Below are 24,902 nucleotides of genomic sequence, written 5' to 3' on the forward strand. Positions count from 1 at the left end.
CACTGTAGTCTCACTTTTTGACTTTGTCCAGGAGCACCTTTGATCCATACTGTCCTCCTGACATATTTTGCCTGACATCTTTGTTGGGATGTGTTTCTCCTGAAAACACCTCCTGGAAGAGGTGATCTCTGAATATTAATGAATTTTTTTCAGCCCCCTTTACCTCCAGGGCTTTATCCCATGGTACTCTTGAAGATCCCTGAAGAGGCCAAAGTCTGCTCTCCTAAAGGTTGCTATGTGCTGTCCTTGCTTCCCTAAGGATCTTGAACTCCACCATTTCATAGATGCTGTAGCCAAGGCTGCCCTTGAGCTTTGCATTCCGCACCAGCCCCAGCTTATTGTTGAGAACCAGGGCCAGTGTAGCACCTCTTGTCATTGGCTTCTTCATCTCTTGGGGAAGGAAGTTATCAATGCATTCCAGGAACTTCCTGGGTTGCTTCAGCCATTTTGTGTTGTGTCTCTAACAGGTGTGAGGTTGAAGTTCCCCGTGAGGACCAGGGCTAAGAACACAAGGCTTCTGTCTGTCTGCAGAGACCTACATCTGCTCACTGTTCCTCATTGGACAGCCTGTAGCAGACTTCTCTATAATGTTATCTGTTCTTTTTCTCTCTCTAATCCTGACCCATAAACTGTCATGTCAGTTCATTCCCAGGCAGACATCCACAAGCTCCAGCTGGTCATTGACATGGAGAGTGACACCCCCTCCTCATCTTTTTCCTTGGCTTTCCTTCCTAAAGAGCCTGTATCCTTCCATTCTGGCACTTCAGTCCTAGGAGTCCCACCATGCCTCTGTGCTAACAGTAAGATCCTAGCCCTGCAGTCTTGTGCGTGTCTCTACTCCCTCTTGTTTATTCCCCATTCTATGTGAATTTGCATAGGGAGATTTAAACTGGATCCCCAGTGAAGCTGACTTACTGGCTGGAGTGGCTGGAATTCCTTTATGCTGTTCTTCTGCTCTCCTGCTGACCTGAGATCCAGGCTCTGATAATCTCTTGTTGCCATTGACATCAAAATGATAGGAGTGAGATGGATTTAAGTCCTTCCCTTATTCCTGTATTTCTCTTTTTCACTTTTTTTTTTCCCCTTGGTTTTTGCCTCTGCTGATTTCCATATCTCTGTCACTTGGTCTGAATGAGATTTCTGATATGTCATGTAACAGGATTTTATTGATACCTAGCCATTCACCTAAGTAGTTACTTCACATCAAAGATAATATTCCTACTTTGTTTGAGTAGCACTGAGAACAACTTGGTGCACTTATCTTACAACTTTGCTGCTGTAGTAGAATGGGACTAATCAGATATCCAGAGAAAAGAATAAGACAACTCACATGAGGCACTTAGCATAATACAGTGTCCAAGTCTTAAATACCTTCTTTACAAGCTTCAGTTCCCCATACCCATTTCAAATAACTTCTTTGTATATACTAGCTAAAAACTTTCATTCTAGATTTTGATCCAACCCTAAGAGATCCCGAAGAACTTGTTGTTTAAATGGGCTATCCCTTCATTCTTGAATTATGCACTTTGCAGATTCTTAGGCAAAGCTTGAGTTATAACAAAATTTTACTCCGCTGCACCTCAGTTAGATAAGGTGTTTAGGCATATCAAGGGTTCAAAATTCCTGTTTAAATTTGTGTTCTACAACATTTCTAAGATTATGTTTTGATAAAAGCAAGAGAGAAAATGTTATTTAGATTTGACTTCTTGTCCAACTGCTATAAAATTAACTTTTAGCTCAACCTTACTCCTTTTTACTCTTCCCTTAAATTCTCTTGCTGAGAGGTACATTTTGATGGTGAAGCACAACTTGTTGTATCTATCTAACTATGGATTCTTCTTCCAAGCATCATCTTAAGAAGGATGGAATTGAGGAAGAGAGACTAAAGGATTCATCTTGGGGTAAGGGAACTTATTTTTTAACTCCTTTGGAGTTACTTCTCTCAACTTAGAAGATATTGTTCCCATTGTTATATTTTTGAGATTTTCATGATTTGAATTTGATGTTTCTAATACAATTACTCCATAGGGAGGAAGGAGAATATATCCTAGATCTTCCTCACTTAAAGTAAACAATAGTCAGAAACTATTTTATATAAAATGTCTGGGTTTTTTTTCAAGGCATAACTTTGTAATATTATTTTTTGTCATTATGCAAAAGGAAGTTGTTTTTTTTTTCATATTATCCTTTGCAGTTGGGATGATAATTTCTGGCATGCTCATTGTTCTGGGCATAGCCTCCACAAGGAGGCAAGCCTTTCAGACTTGTGGGCTTATTAGTAGAGTGATTCCTGATTCAGGTCTACAGATTGTCCAGTAAAGACTCTTGGACTTGCAGCTTAGTCCGTCAGGTACATGCTTTTATCATACAAACACAGAATGATTCAACAGTATAAAGCAAAATAATTCTCAGTGCCTTATCTTAGGATGTTCTGCAACAAAAAAGCTTTTGAGATCCATCAACATGCTATTTGATTGCTTCTTTTACCATCTTTATTGGTCTTCTGTAACTAAAGTGATTTCTGTTCAAAGTATTTTATTAAATTTTCTCTCTCTGATGATGATTCTCGTCCCCTTCTCTGCTGGAAATACTGGTTTTACTTCTTGCTGTATGTATTGGGTTGACAAGATGTGGTACAGCTATGCAAGAGAAGATAGAACGGATTACCTGTACTTTTGTCATTTCTAAGCTTAAGGATTATCTCCATCAGATTTCACCTCTTGTTTATGTACAAAATTCTTTCTTGTAGGCTTGTAAAGTTAAGAAAATAATAGTTTTATTACTAACGCAGGGGTAAATAAATGGAAAAACATATTTTGTAATAATTCCTGATGGTGTGTGGCAGGGGATGGGAATGGAGAGAGTAGACATACATTCTTCCCAGACTTTTTTTGAGGAATAATTTTTCTAAAGTAACTTTTAGCTGTTTCTGTCTCCTCAGCTATGGTAGAATGCCTGAGCTGTAAGTTGCCTGTGGTAATGAAAGGTGACATCAGGTGAAACTGGAATTTAGCATTGGGTCTGTATACAGACACCAGAAACAGTAGGAGTCTGTTGTGAAAGGTTTAGGGACTGGCATATGTACCCATTTGAAAATTACAAGTAGAGACTAAACTTGTCTTTCAAAGAAGGATATTAAAGGGGTACCTAGTATTATTTTGCAGAGGGGAATATATTATAAAGCATGAGCTTATCATGCCCCAAGAGGCCTGTTTGGACTTTCATGGTTTGTTTTTTTCTTACTGGCATGACATGGTTATTGTGTAAAGGGTTGATGAAAGAAGTTAAAGTGCATATTACTGGAATGAACAAATTAATGAACAAATGAATGTGAATAACAATATAGTTTTAGGACTTGGTTACTGATTATAACTGAATAGCATCTGTCAATGACATCTGGCATCTGAATGGCAAAAGGATTGACTGCCAGTTTGATTCCAAAGCCAAGGTGGCCAACAGAGCAGGGGAAAAGTGTGTAATGCACAGAGAAAAACTAAGTGAATGAGTAAAAGAAAAGATGCTCAAAAGATGCTTCCTTTGGTGGCCTGGTTTCTTTTTAGAAATCTTCTGCACATATGCAGCTGCCAAGTGGAGACCAACCGATTAAATAAGGATAGGTTTCTGTTTGAATAGGACAATGTCTTTTAAAAAAAGACAGAAATTGTGTAAGAATTTCCTACATCAGGAATCTGAGGAGATGAAGTTATAGCTCTGGATGATTCAGCATCAGCAGCTTTTTTGAACTCTTAAGTCACTGGGATCATTTTGTCTTTGCTTGGAATATGATACATTAAATTTAACATATTTTGATATGTTAAGTTTTTGTTCCAGTTTCTCTGTTTCATTCAATAATCATTTACTGTCTGTTCCTTTGTCTTGTATTTTGTCTGTAAAATTCTTAATAGCTGACTATTCTTGACAATAACTGGCATTTGTCTTAGTTTTTACCCATAGTGTCAGTCCCAATGCTTGTAGGAGTTTACTGATACCATAAATATTTTGTTCAGTCACCAAAATCCTTATTGGAGGTTGACAGATAATGCTGTCTCTGCCATCATGCTTTCTCCAGCAGCTCAGTTTTAGATAGCTTTAATAAGTTTTCTCTTGGGGACCAGAAGAAAGAGATAAATGTGTTTACCCTCTTTGAAAGAGTGGTCAGAGAATTTTCTCTGAAATACAGTGAAATTTCATTTCTTTCCCAGACTTAGCTGTTCACAATATTCAAATATCCAGCAGAAGGCAAAAATGTTGAGGTGTACTAATGTAGCCCACCTGCTTTAATGTGGCTGATAATAACTGTATGGTCGTTACGATCATATTTATTCCACAGTTTTTCTCCTCTGATTGTCAAAATTCTAGGCTGCTTCCTTGGCAGAGAGACTTCTTCTGACAGACCTTATTACCAGAATATATTTATTTCATTAGAATTAGCTTTCATGATAGCTCTAGTATTGTATCATTGCAAACTATTCCTCTCCAGTGCTTCAGACCCTGCTTAACGTGAGCAGCAGGCTGAGGGAGGTGATTCTGCCCCTCTGCTCTGGGGCTGAGGACACCCCACCTAGAGAAGTGCTTCTAGGTATGGGGCCCCCTCATAAGGTTGGTGCAAGTCCAGAGGAGGGTTGTGAATATTATCAGTGGGCTGGAGCACCTCTCCTGAAGGCAGTCTGAGAGAGTCGGAGTTGTTCATCCTGCAGAAGAGAGGGCTCCAGGGAGACCTTCCAGTACCTAAGGGGGCCTATAAGAAAGCTGTAGAGGGTCCTTTTACAATGGCATGTAGTGACAGGACTAGAGGAAATGGCTTTAAAGAGACAGGTTTAGCTTAGATATTAGGAAAAAATTATTTACTGTGGAAGTGGTAAGACACTTGAATAGGTTGACCAGAGAAGCTGTGGATGCCCCATCCCTGGAAATGTTCAAGTCCAGGTTAGATGGGGCTTTGAGCAACCTGTTCTAGTGGAATGCCCATACCTGGGGGATTGGAACTAGATGACCTTCAAGTCCACTTCCCAACCAAGCCTTTCTATGATTCTGTGTTGACAATGACACTATGGATCTGGTGAAAGCATTACAAAATTTTCAGCAAAGATAGAATCTAGTGGGTCTGAAGATGTATCCAGCTGCTTTCTTCAGTCCAGCAAAAATGGGAGCACTGCTGTTGACAGCAAACTTTCTTGTACAGACCTCTGTCCTTCTGGAGCAGGGGCCAGAAAAATGACACCAGGTTCATTCACCAACTCATCACACTGCCCTTGAGGAACTATTACAGCTCAACAGATTAATCGGATAGATTAATACTCCTATTTTCTGGTGATTACCAGTGATCTGTTTAGATGGTTCTTATTCTGGCACTTTTCCCACTGAAACCCTTTTCCCTGTTAAAGTGGAACTAATTAATTCTGGGGTAATACTGAAGGGTTGCTTTCAGGTTAATAGTTCAGCAGGTTTATGTCTGGATGCTCTTAAGTTCCACTGAGATAAACCAATTGTCCAGACAATGTAGTAAAGTTACCTTGCTACTGGATATATAACTTTTTAAATAAGTGAGATCATATATAGTTATAGTCTTAAACATTCATGGTTCTGAATTGCATGGTTTGGTTTTTGTGTCATGAAGATGTCATGTTTGTCTTTTACTGAAGATCTCCTGTATTTCTTCAGCAGTACTTTTAGGTAGACAGCATTCTTCTGCACAGGGATCATAATCTGCCACGTGCTAATAGCACATGTCACTCTACTCCAGAAGTGGCATCATTGTGGTGACCACCTTTAAAATAGAGTATCTATCATATGATAGCAGCTGAGAGGCATGAAGGTGACATACAACATTGTACAACAATAAAGATGATACTGTGGGAATTATATACAATCTAGTCAGGCTGTCCAAGCTCTTTTAGCAGAGACAGTAATATAGATAACACATTTGAAGCAAAGTAAAAAATAGACCTATCCTACTTGTGCAATTATCAAATAATTAAAACTTGTGATTGTCAGATAATCAAAGTAATCACTGCATCCTCAACCATAAAACTTTACATTAAGGTGTTGATTTTTTGGTTTTGGGCTTTTTTTTTCCCAAGTGGATAAGATTCAATGCTGTGTTCAAAATATTTTCCAGTGTTGTTGTGTTCTGACAGCCTGGCCTAAAGTTCTAAAAATGAGTTGTGTCTCTAAGTTTTGAAAATCAGCTTTTAAAAATCTGATTATGAAAAATGTTATCCTTTAATTAGTTCCAGAGAAAATGCAATTGTGGAAGATTATACCAATATGAATCTTCTCTAAGGAAGAGGATTTTAAAGGAACCAAGTTAGCAAGCTGCTGACTTGGTTGCTAAACCCGAATTCAAGAAATTCCAATTTGACTTTAGGGGAGGCACATTCTTAGAGAAAACACACAAGGTTTTGCAGTGATTTATATACTTATTTTGCCAACTCAGTTGTGTGATGTTCAATGTCTTGAAGAATGAACTCCCTAGGATTAGGCAGTTGGTAGCCTTGAGCACCTCTTTGTTCTCTCAGATTTTGTGCTTAATTGATTTACTACTTACTTTTGAGTGGAGTTTTTTTGTGATTTTTATTTTCATTGTGCTGCCATTAATATATTTCTTATCTTATTTCTTATTATTTTCTTTTTTGTTCAAGCATACTATACTTGGAGCTCTTAGCATATTTATTCAGTATTAGATACTAGGCTGACAAAAGCCAGCCCCAAAGGGACTCTGCCATTTCCAGTTGTGTCTAAAGTAATCTCTATGCAGTTGTGAGCAGGAACTGTCCCCAAAAGCGCTGAGTTGATCCTTGTGAGTGGGAAACTGTGTTACAGTGGTTTGATGGTTTGTCATAACTGAGTAGCAAAAGGACAGAAGGTCTTGAAGAAGATGAAGTATATGATCTTACAATTCAGTCAGCAGAAATAAGGGTATCCTAGAGAAAATTTAGATAAAATGGGGAAGATTCAGTCATTCCTAATCTCCACTAGATTGACAGCAGTATTTCTAGGTTATGTATCGTCTGAGGCAAGGCAGGGTCTGTTTTTGCCCTCAGTTATGTGGGAGCAATATACCCTAAGGTACCTAATGCCTTCTCTAAAACAGCCAAAACCTGTGTTCCAGAAAGAGCTTGGATAATTTGGCTAAGATGGTGACATTATATGTGGCTTTGATGACCATTACCCTTCAGGAATTATCCAAAACAATGGATATTTCCATTTTCTATCTCATTTCTCAGGTGGTAGCCACTGTAGTGTCTTATATATTGCCTTGCGGTCGTTTCCTCACTGCAGTGTGATCCAGCCCACTTTCCTGTTCTCCCAACTTATAAAAATGGCTATAGTCCAACGAGCTGAATAGTCTCCTAAATCTCCTGGAAACACTGCTGGTTGTTGTACTTCTTGCATCTCGTATCAGACCGCAAGGGAAGTAATAGCACAGCATACGATCCAGTGTGGAATCCAGCACACAGCTAATCTGAGGTACTATGCTGTATTTCTGGAGTGATCATGTATTCTTGAGGGGTTCACAGGAAGCAAGATGGGTTGGAAAGGACCCCAAGCTTTTGCTCAGAACATAATTTTAAATTAGATCAGATCAGAGTTTGATCCTGTTGAGATCTGCCATTCTCCAGGAATAGAGATGGGCAGCCTGTCCCAGGGGCCAACAGTGTTGAAAGTGATACCTGTACTATGCCCTTTCCTACAGCATGGCCACCAAACACACACTGTTTTTTCAGTATATAGATTTGCAACATGGTGCATTTCACCTTTTATTGTCATAGAGGAACAACAGGCAGCAGGTAACATATGATTTGCAAGGTACAATTTTTGAAAGTAGTCTTTTGGCCCGGGGTGAGGAAATGTCTATGTAACTATCTTAGTGCACAGTAGTGAAAACCAGGCACCTCTGCCTCTGGGACAATCACTTTGTTTGTTCTTTCCAGAATTGACACTAAGGGAAAGGTGAAAAAAATCTGATGCATAAGCAGTAGTTATTTTCTGAAGGGAAATGACAGTAGTGAAACATATTTAGTATAGCAAAGAGATTGCCAAGGGAGGACATGGTTTATTTGAGGTTCTTGAAAGCTACAGACATCAAGGAAGCAGAGAAATTCTTCAGAGGGGGACATGGGAATGTTTCTAATGGTTTCAGAGAATTAATGGGATAATAAAATAATTAAGAAAGGAGAAATTTCACCTGAGGCTGTCAAATTTGACATAACTGATAGGAGATGGAATTTCCTGGGTTATACTTGAAGAACAATTAATTCAGGAAGTGTCAATTGGCCAATAAATCATTTCAGCTGGAAATGCAAAAGAGGTCTGTAGCTTGCACAAGAAAAATCTGTTTGTTTTGGTATGTGAAAAGATCACCACATAGTATGCCAAACTCTGTTTAAATGTTGGCAGACAGGACTCTCTGAACAAAGACTGTTTCATCACTTTAAGCACAGGCATCTTGTAGATTACTGTGCAGTGTGAATTTTATTTATTTGCATTTCAGTTGTTTTCTCTCTAATTTAAAAATGAGTATTCCAAATGTTCTTTTTCTCTTCTATAATTTGTATTTTATTTTCTCAACTTCATGTTTTTCACAAGCTAAAATCAGCAATAAGGCAAATACTTGGCTAAGAGCTTTGAGTGAGTCGCTCTTATTTCTGGACATCTTTATTGCTACCCTCTGTATTAAATCTTCCTTTTCTTCCCCTTCTATGTTATATTTCTGTCATCCAAAAAAGAAATTAAACTGGATGGGATATGGGGTGACTCCTCCACTCTGATTTTTCAGATGTTTTCTCTCTTCAGAAGGGCTGCAGTTGTTTTCATTTTGTTTCTGCTTTTTCAGATGAGAAACTACCACAAAACACAACGGCAAGAGCGATTGCTGGTTTTCTGTGGTGTGTGTGATACTCTGCAGCAGAGACAATACTATCAGTACAATGCTACTCCTATCAGTGAACTAAGATTTTTGTTATTTCAGCTTCTTGTCAGTGTAGTCTTTCTGCAGTTTCTTTTGTGGTCCCTTGTTTCAAGGGCTGAATATGCCACTAAAGGGGATCAAATTACTGGTTTAGTTTGGAGGAAAGGTAATTTCCAGACTCGTTTCTATATTTGTATTTGAGTATTTATTTTGATATGTGAATCTTTGGTAACTCAGAGAGCCTACTGGATTTTGTGGTGTCTGCTGTATTTACAGTTGGTGTCAGTGTTACCAGTAAGTAGGTAACAAGGCCGTTGTGGAATAGGAGTGACATTATCAGTCATCTTTTCTGCTGTCTGGACTTGCAGGCACGGGAAGTACACTCACTTGTCTGAGCTAGTGTAGGAGGTTGTATGTGTACATAGATAAGAAGAAATTACCTTTATTTATGGGAAGAAATCCTTCTTCCATATGCAGCTGGCAGGCTGAGCAAAACAGTTGCAGGTCTCCTTCAGTAAATGTGGGATTGATGCCAGTCTTGCCTCATGCAAGCCTTTAAACAGTTACTGCAAGACAGGGTAATTTCTGTTCACTGGCTGGTTGTCCCTCTTGGACATGCTTTCAGCTGCTTCTTTGAAATTCCCATTGAATTTTTTTTAATTTAAAATGAGGCAGAATTTTAAGAATACTCATTTTTGCAATTGCCCATCGTATGAGTAAGATAGAACAAGTATTAGTAGGTGTTTTGTAGCAATAGTTTACTTTTCATTTCCTTTCTGTGCAGTAGGATTTGTTCTCTTCTGTGGCATTCTCTTCTACTTGAAAAGCTTGACACTAAGTGGATATACATTTTTAAATATAGACAGGAAAGCTATTATTTTTTATTTAGCTTTTACTGTGTAATGGAATTTGTGACAAGGTTATTTGCTTCAATATAATGTTGTGTACTGATTAGTGTTCTTTGGAAAGGGCCTTGAGGCGTGTTGCACGAAAGATGCTATATAAGTAGGGAATGGAAGGGTAAACGACCTTCATTTAAATGCAGTCAAGTAATCATTATCAAAGTTTTAAGCAATTTGAACTGCCTAACAGGAGGTATGATGACAATAATTGCCAATGTCCTTAAAGGACAGCTGTACCCATTTGATCACTGCCACATGCTTGAAGTTCATAAAAGGAAAACCACTTTGCACAATCTCTATGTTGTATTTGAAGATAACTATTTTAAAAACAAATAACCAAACCAACCAGCCAATCAAAAAAGAAAAAAAACCCAAACCCAAACAAAAAAACAAACAACCAAAGAAAACTCAAAGAACTACCTCAAACGAACCCAACAGAAATACATATATTTCAAAACGGCTATTTTGGAGGTCTCTGCATGTAAATAAACTGTTTTACTATACGGCAGTGTAGGTGCCAAAACCAGAAGACATGAGTGAATTATAAAGTTAAAAGAAGGAAAAAAGTGTATTAGTATTTAAATAGGAGCAAAGCAGACAGTGTACATCTACGAAGGAATGGTTCTGCCATGGAAATGAAAGGAATGCTGGGCTCTGCAATGTTGTTCTGAGCTTAACTTTAAGGTAACTCGGGTGAAGGAAGTGAGTTATTCTGAAGCACTGAGTCAAAATTCATATTTCTATTTATTGTTTTCCATACCCAGAATCAGCTTGAAGTACACCCCAATATGGACATGCGCAATCAAGAACGGATTTTGCCTATTTTCTGAGGTGCATATAGTGGAGCTTGGCTCAGCTTGGAATCACTAGTTCGTTTCTTAGTGTGGCTCTGTGCCAAGTTAGTATTTCCCATCTTTAGCTTAATGTTCTTATCACTGGCCTAGTCCTACCAGCTTTTCACAGGCTAAGACGGGCTCTGTAACCCTTCTGAGATGGGTATATAGAGCACATAAGGGCCTAGGGAGTCTTGAAGTCTGGTCTGCTACTGTCACTATGTATTATAATATAAAATGATAAAGCTGTGTCTTAACATGAGCTAATTATTTTTGTCCTTCAGGACTCCAGTTGGCTGTTCAATAATGTTATTGCCCTGGGAGTTACAAATCTTCTAATTTACAGCATAAAAATATTTATGGCTGTTTTATACTTATTTGTTCTTGTGCCAATGTTGTCTTTTTGACTTCAATAGTTCATCTCCAGTGTATATGCTTTGCTGATTATATTTAAGATCATAGGATTATATATATTCCTATTCAGTCTTGGCAGGGTAGACCAAGTCAATGTCTTTTATTCTCTGTGAATGTACACTCTTCATTCCCAGTGTCATTCCTATAGCCCTTCCTTGTCCTTTTCCCAGTTTAACTTAATCTTCCCTGAATAAAATCAGAATTTCTGTTCTGGTGAGGTTTCACTCTGAAATGACATTAATACTATCTGGGGGAAAAAAAAATCCTGTTTATATTCTGGAACTCCATAGCTTGTTTTCATATTTCCATCTAATTAGTTGGTAAAAGTACATCTTATAATCAGTTTATAAATTTCAGAGTTTTTTACCTTTTCGCTTCTTTGTGCTTAAATTTCAACTTGTACCTTTTTTTTTTTCTACTGTTATCTCTTAGTTGATAGTACTACTTTCTCTTTATTACCTTTGCTTACTTGGACCATAATATTTTACTTGTATGATACTTTGATTTTTCTTTCTACTGGTGTTGTCTCCTAATTTTTTGTCATCTGCAAACTTCCACTGTGTATTTCTACTGATGTCATATTCATATTCAGTAATAACTTAGGGGAGTTTTGAAGACTGATCTATGAGGAGCTTCATTACCAAGTTTCCTTCAGTTCATTAGATGTCCTTTCAATACTGTCATTATGTCCCTTTTAGTATTTCCCTAACTAATTTACAGTCCTTTTACTAATTCCTATTTCTCCAGCTGTGACAAGGTAGCACACGCATATATGGTGATATATATATATGCGTATATTACTCATATATATGCTCATGTGCAGTTAGATGATTCAGTAATTTCCTTTGCTTAAAATCAGACATATTATCCAAGAAATTAGCTTGGCATAAATTACCTTACATCAGACATTGTGAGCTTCATCCCATTCTTCAGTTATATCTATATATGTATTTAAACATTAATAGAAGAATAAATAATAGAATTAATAGAAGAATTATTGTCTGGATCAATTTACCTCTTCTGCCTCTTTAAATACTGGTGAGTCCCCCTCAATTCCCACCAAACCCTGATAAAATTGTGGAGAATTAATGAATAATTTTTATGACTGCTCCAGCACACTTCATTTTTTTTCCCCCCATGTCTATTATTTTGACATGACCTCAGTGTGTTAGCCAACCTATCCCTTTTTCTGTTTTCACAGTCTATAACGTCATCAGACACCCCTTTCCATCTATTTTTGTTTTTCCTAAAGAACATATGCAATTTGTGTTCCAGCCCTGCTTGCTGTTTAAATATATTTTGCTTTCCTCCAATAGGTTTATTCATCATGCAGCACTCTAAACTTTACCATTTTGTTTAAGAACAAAAGTAGCAGAGCAGCAAACCTTAAAAGTATTTCTTACTGAAATACTTCTAGTATTGGATCCAGTTCTCTAATGAGTCTATTCATGAACCATGTTATCTAATTCATGGTTATTTGCATAAAAATTAGTATTTTTTATTTTTATGTTTTTATCTTATATATTCTAGATGTCCCTTGTGTTCACCCCCTCTGTTATTTAAGCCATGATTGTGACCCTGTTTTCTTGATTTTCCCCTTCCTTTGAATCAAATCCAGATGTTGAAAATATGTGCCTCTCCCAACAGTCTCCCTTTCTTTTCTCGTTTACCACAAATATATGCATAGGTGTGTGCTCATTTATGAAGGGAGAGATCCCAATATAAATTTTGGGCAACAGTGTGTAGATGAAAATTGTGTTTCAAGGGTAAAACTCAAAATTTGCCTTTCTGAAGAGTTTTGACATTTTTTTATAGTTCTTTCTCTGTTTTGGACTTAATTTTTTTTAAAACTAAAATAAATTCCAGTGAAGACTTCTGGAAAACTTGGAATATGTCTCACTGTGTTTTAAGTTGACCTACCATATATCTTACTCGTGAAAAAATAAACACCTAATACATAGGAAATTGACATAGATATTTTACTGTCATGACTAAGTAACAATGTCAGTGAAATTCTTCAAAGTTTTGCTGTTCCCCTGGAGTCCCCCAGGCTGCATCCATATAAACTAAATGGAGGCAGGGCATACACTCAAGTGTGGACTCGACCACTAACCTCCCTTCTGTGCCATTTGTACTCCAGGCTGGAGACTGGGACCTGGTGGCCCACTTTATTTGTTAGTAGCTAAGTTATTTCTGGAGAGAAATATTTGCCGAGTAAGTTCCTATCTGGATGTCTCACAGGAAATACCTGTCCCCCACAGCTAGATGTAAGGAATGTTAGATTTATTCTTAATTAGTAAGAATGATTGATAGTAATCATGGCATGTGGGAAGGGTTTGGGATGAACATTTATGTCTGTGCTGTTAAGTTTTCCAGCCTTCAGCCTACTTGGATATTGATTGCATTGAGTTATTGTGTAGAGTGGGGAGGAGCAAGGACAGTATTTTTTCCCTGTATTTCTGACAAAGAATCACTGTCCCAGGCTCTGTGTGAGACCTGGGGTCCTTTAGAACTAAGAATGTTGTTTCTGTATATCTGATGAAAAGACGCTGTCCTAGTTTTTGTTCTTTCTACATGCTCACAACTCTTCACAAATTGTTCATACCAAAGTCGTCCTCTTTGTACCTTACAGTCTTTACTATGAGAAAAGATGCTGCTGTTCTCTCTGGACCATCAGGAAGCCCTCTTCTCTGTCCCCCTGAGGAGTAAAACTAGCCTGTTTTAAATGAGCAACTTCTGCATGGAGAGGGAGGAAAAAGGAGCATAGTTTTCAGTGGAAAAAAATAAATACTTAGGATGCTTCTTTGAACCAAACAACTTGAGCCTCCTGAGATTTTCTTACCACTGTTTTCCAATGAAGCTGTATTTACAAGATTATTTTAGCATCAAAACTCAGCTGCATTTAATTCCACTGGATTGCACTTTTGCTACTTTGAGCAGACACTGATGTGTATATCAGCTCTACAGAGTTCTGAAAGAGGTTTAAGGAAACAAACATCATAAAACAAACATGTCAGTAAAAATTCAATTATAAGTCAAAATGTCTTGTAGTTTAGATTGAAGAAAAAGAAAGGGAAAGCTAACAAAAGAAGAACATATGAATATTTTTAGCCACAAAAGGATTTTATACATTTTTCCATGCCACAGTGCTGTATCATCTCATAGAACAGGTGAAAAAAGAAATACTGCAAAGAGTAATTTGTATGAGAACATTTTTTTACATATAGCTAGTTAACAAAGACAGTTCAGATGCTTACAGAGCTAACAAAGGTAATTTTCATTAGAAAATTGCAGAGATGCAACAAATAATTAGAGTAATGATGAAATTCTATGACTCCACTGGGGGTATCTTTTTCAAAGAGAAAATAGCCTAATCCAAAGTTGAAAACTGAAAAAATGGGAAAAAAAAATTTAAAATTGCTAATAGTCTTAAAGTCTACACAGTGCCATGGCAACTTTCATTCCTGCCCAAATAGGTTTTGGAGTGTCCTTCACTGAAGATACTCAAGAACTGTCCGAACACAATCCTGTGCCATGGTCAAGCAGATGACCCTGCTTGAGCAGGAGGCTGGGCTGGACCACTGTGGTCCCTTCTAACCTGACCCATTCTGGGATCCCTTTTCTTTTGAGTTCCTGTATTTGAGGAGATGCATTTTATAGTTAGAAACTTTCTGCTGTCTTACTTACTAGTTTTGCATCCTCTGATCTATTTAAGAGCGCTGCAGATAGAGGTCAGATAAACACAAAATTTTTTTGCCATTCTCTATTATATTACATATGGTTACACCACAACTATTATCTTTGCTTCTCTGGGAACTACCTCTGACAATTACCTTTTTCAAAGCTAAAATTCCTGATTTCAAGTTGAGTAACAGTGTTTTCAGTAGGAATCTGGTGATGATGATCTTGAGGGGAACTGACCACTAGGAACTGCAATTGCTCCCTAGTTTGTACTTGTCTTGGGAAAGTAACTGCTATATTTCTACTATCATGCTTAGGCATTAGGCATAATTTTGACTTTATAGGTGGCACCAAAAATGTTGACCACATAAATACGATTAATTTAAATCATAGGTTACTTCGTTGAAGCTGAGTGTATATCTTTTCCTGGTAGTAAACTGTGTGGTAAGAGTGCAAAGAAATCTGAACCTCAATTTCCATGTTGGCAAAACCCTTTCAAAGACTCAGCTGTCATACAAGTAAGGTAAGCAGTGCTTTGAATTGATGCAGTATTTCTCAGCAGTGAAATTAAACACAGTATTTTTCCCGTGTAAATCTCCTAATACTACTGTTATAATTTAGATGTCATGAATCAGCAGACAAACAAGTCTGTGGAGCTGCTGTGCATGAAACAAGTTATCTTACTTAGCCACATGTTGAGACTAACTCAATTTCTTCCTTGCATGTGATATTTTAGCTAAGCAGTAACTTAATTTGAATACACAAAGTAGTAAACTGCTATCTCTTGGAATCAATTTTACAGAGACATTTAGTCAATGCTGTTTGGAAAGAATAAGTTCAATATATGCTGTCATACATTAATAACATCTAAGTTATTCTCTGGACCAAATGCATTGATGTGTTAGTGTATGCTTCTTTTCCTGTATCTGTGAGCATTTTCCCTTAGACTGTATCTGACCATTTTTGTGATAGGCTAGCTAGTGCATGGATGGCTTTTATGTGTGAGTGGCTACATTTTATATTACTTAGAATAAACAAGGTTACATCTTAATAATGCTTTAATAGGGGTTTCATTGATTATGTGTCACTCCTGTTAGTTCATAGGAGTTTCTATTAAGCATTTACTTGGGTGCATTTTCTGTGATTATGGCAAGCATTCAATGGTTGGACCTCGTTCATTGTCTCTATTTAGCATTACCTCCTTTTTTATCTATATACATCTGTGTGGATGAAGTGTTATTTCTCAGGGAAGTTAACAACAGTAATAAGAATACTGCATTAAAAAAAGTGGAAGAAAATTTGTGCCCTGTTAAAGATCATACTAATAGATACGCATGCCTGTTTATTTGAGAGAATATTTTTTTCTTAGGCATCCACAGTCATTTCAGATACAGCATGCAGTGCATCAGCTCTATCAGATACTGTGTGTAATGTGTTCACATAAGCCTCTCAAGGCACAAATCTTCAATGTACAGGAGTTCTTTTATATACTAGGCTTTCTAAACAGTGCACTAACTATACAGACGGTATCAATCTGATAGTTTAGGGCCAGAATTATAAAACATGGAAGTACAGGGCTGTGTGAAAGGTGAGATATTTGTATTTGAATTTTACTTGAATTGATCCATAAAGTTATTTTTAGAAGTTACATTCTCATAACATCTACATAATCTGGTTTACTCTAATCTGATTTTTCCAAGCTTTTTAAGCAGTGCTGAAAATTACTTTAGGGAATAGATTTGCTTTCAAACTGAGTTTTCAGAATAAAGTTCGGGTCATTGTGTTCCTTAAGAGATTGGCTGAATGCCACTAATAGTATGTTGTGACTGTTTTTAAGCCTGACAGTTGGCTACAATACACTTGAGTAACTTCCAGTTTTATTGTCAAGCCAAGGTATGATTTCAGTAGAGATGGTATCTGGCATCCACAGAAGATATTATCATCAGTTAGAAATAAGATGCACTTCATCATTTTTTGCAGGTTTACTCATTATGTTGTGCCTTGCATTTGAATTAAGCTTGTTAAAAAAAAAAATATTTTAAAATGTAAGTTTGGAGTCTAGAAGCCTTTGAGGTGTGACATGAATATCAATATCAACAAAGCTCATGGAGCACATTCAGTATCCCAGTTTTGGAGATGCTTTAAAAAATGCTTTCAGATTAAAATGATTAAAATTCAGAATTAGTCCCATTGACCCGAGAAAAAACAGATTTGTAGACACAGACAATGTCCTTTATTAGATTAGTGGCTCTGGGTGGAACTGTTGAAGAAGTGCGTGCTTAACATATTTTGTATAAAAGGCATATTCATTACTACCATTATTTTTTGTGTAATATGGATAGTCAGAATGAAATTCTGCACCTGCACATTCCTGGTTGCCAACCTCCTGATGCCTGCCTGTGGCTGGAGTTAAGGGGGAGAAGCAGAATGCAAGGGCTGGTCATCTCCATGGCCGAGTTCGATTCTGCCCAACTTTTGACATTGGCAGAGCCAGGACATGAAGGAGTGTGGGCTGAGGGGGCTGACGTCTTGGTGACAGGGGCAGTGTGACTGACTGAAAAATTATGTGAAATAATTTGCAAGTCTGACTTGCTGTTCCAGCAGAGTGGAAGTTGTTGGGATGCAGTTTGTGGAGTGATGTGAGTTAATGGTGGAGATGGGGTGTTTGTGCACAAATCCAGGTATGGCCCATCTCTGGCTACCATGTTGCAGCAGCAACAGCAAAGATGGTCATGCCTCCCATGTTACAGAAATACATTAAAATTTATAGTATTTATTTGTAAACTCACAGATCATGTGCCATACTGTGTAAAGTGTGATTTTTCTTCTTTCTTTTTTTTTTTTCCTTCTGGTTTAATGTTCAGAGTTAGTGTCATCCTAATTAGTTTCCACTGACAGAATAAATATTGTTCCATCTGTGCACTATTACAGTCAGCGACTGAAGGTTTGAAACACTTGAGCAGTGGATGTCAAGTAGTCTGTAAAGGGACTGGAAAGCAACTGATTTTGGATTGTTTTGCATATATCACCATTCAGAAGGAGGTTATGGGATCAATTCTCATCTGTACTGCCTATCATCCCAAAATTATGCCAAAATTTTGTTCCCTTTTTTCAACAGGATTTACTTGATAATGATCATGAATAATAAAATTAAAAGATTTCATGCATTATGACAACATAAAGCTTTTTTTTTTTTTACAAGTTTGCAAATATGTTTTAGAAGGGAAACATTTATTACCAAATGCTGAGAGTTGGCCAGATGAACTAATATCCTTCTTTATTAGACATTCCTGAGACAAGAGGCAGAGCAACCTTTCAGGAATCTCCTTTCCTTTTCCTGTGCACTTTACCGTGTAAAAGAAAATGCACGTTTGTAAAAGGTAACTATTTAAGCCTTATTCCTGGCTGTGATTAAAGCAAAATTAAAAAGCATGGAAACAGTGTATTTAGAGTTCATTCTGGTGTTTTTGTGGAGAGCTTTCAAAAAATCTAGTCAAGCAGGAGAAACGGGCACATAGACTTCTCTGTAAGGCGTATAGCTGGCTTCTGGCTGCAAGTCTGTCTGACATTGAAAATATTTCTTGTGAGTAATAATCCTTAATGTGATGGAATTTTTCCAGTTCAACTTCTTGTGGCTTGATTAAACAAATTAATTTTTACATAATTGGAAATCAGCACAGCTCTTCATGAAGTTGTTGCTTGGTATTTAAAAAATAGTCTTAAAAGAACATTGACATCTCAACTATTTGAAAAGAGACAAATCCCAGGCAGCATCCTTAGGAAATGCTATGGACTGTATAAATCCGATTACCCCAATTCTTTCTTAGCTGAAACAGAATATTATGTGATGGTATCTATGAAATGTATAGCTAATACCCCTGACTATCCAAAAATATTCAGTATCTGCATATTATACTAATGACTAAAGCTGCCCAATCCCTTTAGAGATATATATATATATATTTATTCTCAGCAACATTAGGGGTAAATGTAAATATTTTGTTAGCAATTCTATAATAAGAAACTTTAATTTGCATAAGATTGTTATAGTTAAAGAGCATGCTTTCAGCTTTAGACAGTAATTGACTGCAAACCTAATTTTCAAACCTATAGAAATCTGTGTAGTATTCCTGGGGCATGTTTGGGATTTGCTTGTTTGATATTTGGATTTGGGGGGTTGCTGTTGTTTGTTTGGAGTTTGAGTGGGTTCTTTTGGTTTGGTTGGTTGGGTTTTCCTATACATTAAAGTTATGGCATTTATAAAAAAAAAAGCTTCTGCTCTTCTGTGTTTTTTAACATTGAGAAATTTAACAATTCAACCTTCTGTACTTGAAGGTTTTTTTATTTTTTTAATACATTTTTCTGTACAGATTCAATTATATAGGAACTTTAAAAAACTAGAATTTGTAAAAAAATGGCCTTAGAGAAATGTTTTTCTACATCATGTTTAAATAGACTTCTGTCTTACTGAAACATATGTTCTTTGGATTTAAAAAGAACTAAAACCACGAATATTGGCACAATTAGGAAATTACGTTGTGCCGTTGATTGATAGGTAGTTGAATGAAAATGAACTGAAAGGCTTGTAGAAGTAAATGTGTATTCTTTTACTGCTTAGACAAATGCTTGTGTTTACCTGAGTTATAGGAGAGTTACAGATGGGAGAAGAGGTACCTTTCCATGTTTAGTTTGTACATGTCAGTGTTTTCACTTTGCAGGCAGTCATAAACAGAAGGACAGACTCCCCCTGAAAGAGAGAGCAATTTAAAAATTTCACAATTTGACAACTTTTTTTACGTCATTTTTACACAGAAACAAACAAGTGAAAAAATGTGCTCAAAAAGGGCATGCTGGCCCTTAATGTTGACTGTCTGGCAAGGACCCTTTATTTAAGCTTTTTTAAAACCAGTTTCTGTAACCAGCTATGCCAAAGAGATGCTTATCTCTAAGAAATAATTTAAAGGTTATAATTGGAGAAAGGCTTTTTTATTATTATTAAACCATTTTGTTGATTCTTCCTCCACCCTTTTTTCCCCCATTTATTATGTGTTCCCTAAAGGCCTTCTACACATTGAAGTCCACAGTGAAACTCACTAGTGGGGATGAAGCAGAGAAGCCACTGCAGGACTCCCTATTTCAAAGCTGAACCAATATTCACCATTGACACATTCATTCATCTGTGCAGGGTCATTGGAAATCCTCTTTCTCTAGTTTTGCCTTCCCTTCAGGGAGCATTGCTTAAAAGAGCAAACCCCTGATGTGAAGAGATAGAAGAATTCTCAGCGTGGCCAGTGGTGCCAGGAATCGAATTAAAGTTGTCCATTTGCAGATGACTGTATGTATACTCAGCTCCCAGCATATTCAGCTGCGGAGCTTGATGCTAACATTTTATTTGAAATGTTGAATGTTGATGGTTGCACTTGATTGTATTAAAAAAAAAAAATAAAATTGGGGGCAAAAAGTGGTTTCTCAGAAAAAGAGAAAAAATGCTGAATTTCAAAATGTGCATGGTTCCTGCTGTTACTTTTAGGTCTGGAGGTTGTTAAGGATCACATGCCAGGGAGGTAAATAATTACAGAATTTACTTCTTTGGGTAATTTAACACTTGTCACATAGTCTGCTATTGTTGACATCTCTATTTTGGCATAAATCAGATTCTGACATTACTAAACCTGCAATTTTGTTTTTCTTCACACACATTATCTCTTCCATGTGAAAGGCACTGGGGAGACACAGGCTGCCATGAAATCTGAAATGCCTGCAGTCAACACGAAGAGCGCCTCTTTATTTCAGTTTCATTTCCTGTTAATAGAGATGAACTTGGTGCACATTTGGGCACATTTAGAAATTGTCAAACAGAGATTCTGTAAAAGGAGTTCTAAGAATTTAAAGAAGTCTCTGTCAGTTTGGAGGATGAAAGGATAAGCATAGTTAACCATTTGGTCACCTGCCCAAATTCCCATCCCAGCAAACACAGTCCCCGCACGTGTGGGCGGCAGAGGAGTTGTCGCGGTATATCCCTGTCCTTCGTGACTGCTAGAAGGTTTAATTCTTGTGACTAATTTCAAAGAAATCTCAGGCAAAGGGTATTTCTGTGAATAACGGTGGCACGATCTGCCACCAACATAAATCGCAGTTTCTTCAAGGAGCATCAGGATAGGAAGGTGGAAGAAAGAGTTGGAGGCTACAAATTACACCACTGCCTAATTATACAGCTTTATTCATATGACTAATGAGATATCCACATACATGTTAGCAACACAGAGGTCTAAATTATAGACATTCATAACAACTTGAAGAAGGGAGCCAGGGAACTGTTCAAACAATTTAAATTCTCTGTCACAGCAACTTGTGACTTTAGATAGAGCCATCCCAGAAATACAGATTAAATTTTCCTTTTCAACTAAATCACACAAGCAGTATCTTTATGCAGTGCATATAAAAGTAAGATCATTGTTCATCCTGTAACCAGCACTTCTATACCCAAGTATGTTAGGTGTTATAAAGAGGTAACATTACAGTGAGATATTTTAATCTAGTCGAATGACCTTACACAAGGGGAAGCATTTTTCCAAGAGGGGCAGCTCAGTAATGAGGGTGAGGTGTGTCCTAAAACGCCCCAGAGCTCATTCTAGCTTATCAACTGCTGCTACAATTCCTAATTTGTGGGGCACTTGTGCTTTTTCTGGGCAGTCTATCATTTAAAGTGCTATGAGAGACAGTTTAATCATTTTAAGAGTATGCTGCGTAACTGATCTTAGAAGTGCCCGGTACTCACCAGAGATTTATTGAAAAAACATTTGTACCATGACTGTCTTTCCTTTGAAAATAGTCAAAATATTAAAAAAAGCAGTCATGCTCAGCAGCAGTTTTCATTGATGCATTTAGAGCATTCCTCCTCTTTAGCATCCAGACCTTTTTTAAGAAATGTCATTGCTGGTTATCCTCAATACAAAATGGCCCATCAAACCTACCTTGGTGCAGCCTTACCTCTTAAATATCAACCCATGCCCCGTAACCATTTGTTATCAAGTACCTTTTAGTTCAGTCATGGCAAACTCAGTTTAATATATAGAATGAAAAACAAAAAATGGATAGGACTCAAGGCAATTTTTATTAAATCCAATATAGGATATTTACTTGAAATGTTTTGGATGCATTCTTGAAGAGGTGACAAAAGATCTTTGCATAATAATGTGCCTAGATATTTACGTGCCTAATGAAAATCATGAGAAGGTAAAAAAAAAGGAAAATACAAACAGCTAACAAAAAAATGAAGTAAATTTAAGTTTTCCTTAACCTTAGCTTTGTACTTAGAAAATGCTTGAGTATAAAGGTTCTGCTTCATTTTCCTGTTTTTTGTGGACTGAAGTTTCTAAAGTCCTCATAAATGTGATTTTCTTGTTTATGCTGTCTACTTCACTCTTTATTCTCAGTATTAGCTATATCTTCAGAGCAGTCTACCCCATAAACTGGTATGGTGGGTTAGGGACTCACTTGCCACTTAGCATGTGCACTGACATGGAGTGAGACGGGATTTTTCCACATGAATTTCACAAGTCGTTGGGAGTAAGTGTGTTGAAGGGCTGTGCTGTATCTGCAGTTAAATTCCTGAAGTGAGTGGCAATCACCCAACCTGGCCTTCAGTACATGAAGCAACCAGAAACAAGCTTGATAGGTGGTAGGAACAGGATGCTGCTTTGTTCACTTCAAAAACCTTTGCTGTCCTATTTTCTGACCACCCTTTAGCACTGCTGCTCTTGATTTGGCACAGCTTTAAGTTTGAGATAGAGGACAGTGCAGAAATGCATGTAAAGAACTGAGGAATGGGGAAGGGGAGAAGGAGGTCATGTATGTCAGATACAGGAAAAAAAGATGCATCTGAAAGATCTGTGTCTGTTGGAGATCTCCTATCTTGTTGCCAGTGAATAAACTCTTAATGTGGCTTGATATAAAAGAAATTAACTCTTTTTTTTTAACATTTTTTGTTAAATGAAACTATATCATTCTCTAGGCAGAAATAATATTGCCGTGTACTGTAGTGCAGCAGGAAGGTTGCTGACAAAAGGGTCATCTAGCATTTCTCAAAAGGATATGTATCAGGATTGCAGTTGATGTAGTCTGTACTGGGACAGTCCAAAACATGGTGGTGCTTTTCTGTTTGTGTGATTTTTCTGTGTTAATTCCAGACTAGACATTGAGCCATCACTAGAGATAAACATCATCTTTGCTCTGGGAGGGGAAATAAATATATGTGTACATTTATACATATGTATACATGGAAAGAGAGAGAGATTCTCTGAATCAAAGCTTTATAATTCTTCTCTTTACAATTCACATAAAATACAAATACAGAATCAAAACTGTAATAGCAAGGAACATATTTCCCATCTCTTGCTGCAGGGCATAAGCTAATCTGCTGCTGAGATCAGGCAGGAACCCCCCCTTCAACCCTGTGTTGTTTTTCATTACACAACTGGCTGTTTGCATTATGTTTTTTATTAGGACTTGATTGTTTAATGACAAAGATACAGAGTTATGCTAAAATAAATAGAAAGCTCTGTAGTAGGGAAGGAGAAAATAGACTCAATGAAAAATAAAGACAAGGACTGCTAGATACTGCTGCACTCACCCCAATCCCTCTAAAGCCTGCAAATGTGTTCCTCACTTACACATGCATTTACTTTATTAACCTCCATCCCCCAGCAAAACCTACAGCTGTATTGCAGAAGACCTGGTGGTGTTCCTTTTGCTTCCTTCATTTCATAAGGAGATATTTCAATAAGCAATTTCAGTTGGGAAAGTTGTGTACTAGACTGCTCTACCTTTAAAGAAAGAGCTGGCAAGTCTGTGTATTTAAACCAGTCTGAAATACAGGGAATATTGTCTGCCTTAAGATAAAGGATTGCAGTTCTGTTGGACAAATGTTCTCATCTGCTGCAACTCATCTATTATGTAGCTTTTGTAAATGTGTTATAATAGAACAGTAGCCTTGGCAGTCTGCAGAGTTGGTTTGTGTGCAGTTGTTCGGTCAAGTGATTGCTTATACTGGAACAATTGAGTTTATTTTTGGGTTTGGAGGGGTGGTTTGTTCCTTTGGAAAAGCTGGCAAAAAAAACATGCAGGACACCAAGTAAAAGAGTTTCATATGGTATTTCATCCAAGCTGCTTTCTACTCCACACACAGACACACACACACACACACACACACACACACAAAAATCATAGAGTTATAGAAATTGTAGTGTTATAGAATGGTTTAGGTTGGAAGGGACCTTAAAAATTACCTAGTTCCAACTTCTCTGTCATGGATGTGCCATGCCCTTCCACTGGGTCACTTTGCTCAAAGCACACCCAACCTGCCTTGAAAACTTAGAGTTGAGGCATCCACAGATTGTCTGAGTAACGTGTTCTGGTGCCTCACCAATTATTGCTGTAAAGAACGTCTTCCTAATATCTGATCTATACCTGCCCTCTTTCAGTTTGAAGCCATTCCCCCTTGTCCTGTCACTACATGCCCCTGTAAAAGTGCCTCTCTGGCTCTTTTGTAGTTCCCCTTCATATACTGGAAAATCACCATAAAGAGACAGAAGAGAGGACTGAAATCTGAGGTGTTCTGTACTGAAAGGTATGATACAATTGTTTATGGTACCTTTTGCTGAAGGGCAAGTTGTGGTCCTAGTTGGAGAAGGTGAACTATAATACTCTAATTTAATTGATGGAGAAGTAAGTCTGTGCTACTGTAAAGCTACAACAAATTTTACATGAAGTCTCATTTCTGCCATTTCTGCTTTTTTTGCTGTCTTGTGGTGGAGTTGTCCTGAGACAAGCTGCTCCAGGGCTCAACTCTGGTTTTGATGACAGCAAACATTCCCACTTGAGCTGCTTCCTGCTTGGCCCTGTGGAGAGTCCTCAACCTCTACACTGTGGAGGCTCTGGTTGATGGCAGCACCTTAAATATGGGTGTTAAGGTTCTTCTCGCTGTCCTTTTTATAGGGTGCTGCTGCTCTTTCAGACCAATTCAGTGTTTTGGGGCACATTCTGCCTGGAGTTCAACCTGCCCTTGTAGCTTCACCTCCTTCTTTAGCTTCCTACGCTTTTTCAGTTTCTTATGCTAGTCCATACTCACATATACATGACACACCATCTCAGGGTAGCAGC

General features: G+C 37.5%; 1 protein-coding gene across 3 annotated transcripts in view; it reads left to right on the forward strand.

The window, feature by feature from the left end:
- The window catches only part of FIGN (fidgetin, microtubule severing factor), a 103,791-nt gene that overhangs the window by 54,655 nt on the left and 24,234 nt on the right, over nucleotides 1–24,902 (forward strand). The window contains exon 1 of one of the 3 annotated variants that reach the window (XM_015635461.2): nucleotides 24,298–24,369. The exons of the other annotated variants lie outside the window; for them this stretch is intronic. The gene's annotated coding sequence lies outside the window, so the exon portion shown is untranslated. Of the gene's footprint in view, nucleotides 1–24,297; nucleotides 24,370–24,902 lie in introns of those variants that run through there. 3 annotated transcript variants of the gene reach the window in all.

This window comes from Parus major, chromosome 7 (assembly GCF_001522545.3).
Source record: "Parus major isolate Abel chromosome 7, Parus_major1.1, whole genome shotgun sequence".
Classification (NCBI taxonomy): Eukaryota; Metazoa; Chordata; class Aves; order Passeriformes; family Paridae; genus Parus; species Parus major.